Source organism: Cupressus sempervirens, chromosome 6 (genome assembly GCF_028749045.1).
Source record: "Cupressus sempervirens isolate cs-2001-9-10 chromosome 6, ASM2874904v1, whole genome shotgun sequence".
In the NCBI taxonomy this organism is placed as follows: domain Eukaryota; kingdom Viridiplantae; phylum Streptophyta; class Pinopsida; order Cupressales; family Cupressaceae; genus Cupressus; species Cupressus sempervirens.
In genome coordinates, this window is record NC_143123.1 from 409,589,445 (window position 1) to 409,592,581 (window position 3,137).

The 3,137-nt window shown below is 33.0% G+C and overlaps 1 pseudogene; it reads left to right on the top strand.

Moving 5' to 3' along the window:
• Positions 1–1,189: 1,189 nt before the first annotated feature.
• Positions 1,190–2,853, top strand: LOC149552799 (hyperosmolality-gated Ca2+ permeable channel 4.1 pseudogene; annotated as a pseudogene).
• Positions 2,854–3,137: the final 284 nt, after the last annotated feature.

Here is a 3,137-nt window from a genome sequence, read left to right on the forward strand (position 1 = left end):
TAAATTTGATAGTGGACAACTTTAGTTCATAAAAGTTCTCTTGAGCTCCTCAAAATCATTTTGCACCTCTAAAAACCAATTAAAAGCACCCCTTTCAGTTTAGTATGTAAAAAAAGGGGGCAACGGTGGACAAAAATTTCAAATACCTTTGATTAGATCTTGCCAAGCCCAAGAAATTACTAATTTGCTAAGTTACTTCAAAAGGGTTGGCATGTATCCCTTCAACAAAATGACATGACCATGATGATTTAGAATTTGCATTACATATTTTAGCATACAACTTCTATTTGACCAAAATGTCAAACCTAGTATTTAGATTCTTTAAATGAGATGCTAATGATGTACTAAAAACTAGAGTATCATCAAAAAATACTAGAAAGGATCTTGTGAAGGCCTTTAAGAAACTATAGTCTGAAGGAAGCTTCACTTATCAGAATTGATTGTATAACTACAAGGTTTATTAAGATCAATGATTCCAACAATTCAGCATGGATTGATAGGTATACTTTTCCAAAAGATAATTTGGTCAATGGAAACTATATGTAGCTCCATAGTTATTGTGCACACTTTCCATTTATCTTCTCTCATAGGTTTCAAATTCCTCTCCTATCGAGATGAACTGGTCTCCATGAAGATTTATCTTGGTTCTTAATAGGAACAAAGTTACCTCTATGAAAGCAAAAGAAACTTGTTATATATATATATCATCTCGCATCTCATGATTCAGAAACCAACAAAGTAGGATGTAGAGACCAAGGAGCCATAATATTTTGATGCAAAGCAGGATGTCTAGTCAGGATAAGTTGAGCTCACATTGTAGACTATAGATATAATTCATTCTAATAGTTCAAATGATGAGCCTAAGTTTCCCAGATATCTAGTGGAAAATAACTCCAATTTTTAAGATTTATGCTAAAACTAAAACTGGCTATGCATATCTTTTCATGGCATGCCTATTTTTTCATTTTGATGTTTGTCCATTGGAGATAATAGTTGTACTTCTTAGTTTGTCTTTGTAAATTTTAGTTTCAAGTTTCAATCTTTCATCAATATAAATATATGAATTGAAATTTTGTGTTATCAATCGTTTATGCCATTATAATGACTTAATGGGTTATTGACTCTCACCTTTTCACTTACTTAAGTTAATTGTAATTTTAAACTTTAAATATAAATATCTTCTATAAAAATTAGGGATGATATCACATGGTTGTAGGCCCACATTGATGGTAGGGAAATATCTGAGGAGCATGAATTTTTTTAATATTTCTATGAGCAAGATACAATGGCCCACAATGATCTTTTTGTTGAAGAGTGACATCATGGTTCATACTATGCTAGATTGAAGTATGAATGGAAGAAATCAAGGAGTGGGTTGCATTCCATTTGGGTTTAACTGATGAAGATAGATTAAGGAGACTTGAAGCTCACCATGAAGAACTTGAAAGTAGGTTGGCAATTTTTAAAGATGGGTGAGCTCAGGGCATTGGGGTTGCATTTGTCATCTTAAAAGATATCTACACTACAAACAAGGCTCTTCAGGATGCCAAAACTAAGAAAAAGAAACCACGAATTGGAAAGTTTGTTTCTATTATGGAGTTGTAGCTTGAAAAGAGCCATTGGAAGCTAGAGAGAGCACCACTAGCCACTGACATATATTGACATCATTTTTTTACAAAGCTCTAGATGAATTATTGATGCAGAGGGTATGGACAATGCAGCATTAGGGTTGGCTTGGGTACACAGCTCGAGCTGGGTTGTAGCATTGTTCTTCTAGTTCTTACCAAATATGCTAATTTTTGTAAGCATGTACATAATTATTCCCACAACTCTATCATCACTTTCAAATATTGAAAGCCATTTGACTATCTTAGGAGAGCATTGAGCTGTAATGGTTTAAAACATTTTTATATTTCATTGTTAATTTGAATTTTCTATGAGTACTATTGGAGTCATCATTGGAAGGTGTTCTCTTGAGGATGGGTTAATACTATATGGATGGGAATGATTGCAAGAAAATTGAGGAGTATATGAGTGCATTTTTTTCACTAGGTCCTTTCTATCTTCTCTTGCTTTCGTGATAGCAAGCACTTTTCTAGGCATATCTTTTGATTTGTTAGCTCCAATTCCTTGGATAAAGTAAATATTGTAAAAGTTTGGTAAAAATGGCCTATTGTAGTCATCACTGAGGTGTATGTCACTGAGTGTCAAGAGGACAATTTGGAAGCATCTTTGTTATCAGATCGATACTTTAGTTTTGATGATGGATATGGCTCAACACAAAGGGAGAGTGTAAATGGGCTTGATCTGTAGGGAAGACATTGACCAGTCTATCCAATTAGCAAAAAAGATTGTCATTAGATGGTTTAGACTTTTGATTTTGCATAGTATTATGCATTTAATCTTACAATCTTTTCATTGACCCTAATTTATTTTGCCTTCACACCTCTCATGCTACTTGTAGGTGCATGTTACTTTGGATATCGGTATGTGGTGGATAAATACAATTTTTCCTTTGTGTCATTTTCATGGACTACCATAGGAAATTATTGAAAGCTCATGACAACCTTTATGAGAATAATGCATCTGCGTGTGATTCTATTCCTGCTATCTATGCTATTCTTCTTCTCAATCCGAGGAGATTCTGGGAAGTTGTAATTTATGTGTACTTTTGTGACAATCATAGTTTATTGTTTTAAATATGGTGTAGATAAACTAATATCCTCAACAAAATCTAGTTTTCCTTAGGATATACTAGAGGGTGTATAGACCATTGATAGTATTGTTGATCGACCCACCAAATATGAGGTGTATGCACAAGCAAAGTATGCTTGGGATGTTTCTTCTATTTAATTTTTTTCATTGAGGATCCATTTTGATTGATATTGAATACATGTATTTCTCTCCAATTTATTTAGAATTTTCAATTCTAATCTAATTGGACTTTTATGAGGTCAAACACTTGGAAGTATGGTTGTAATGTCAAATGTATGAAATAGTTGCAGGATAACTAATTTTTTAATGTTTGGGTCGAATTATGTAAAGTATATCAACTAATTCCATTTTTTAATGTTTGGGTTGAATTATGTAAAGTATATCAACTAATTCCATTTTTAGACACTTTATCTTCCCAACTC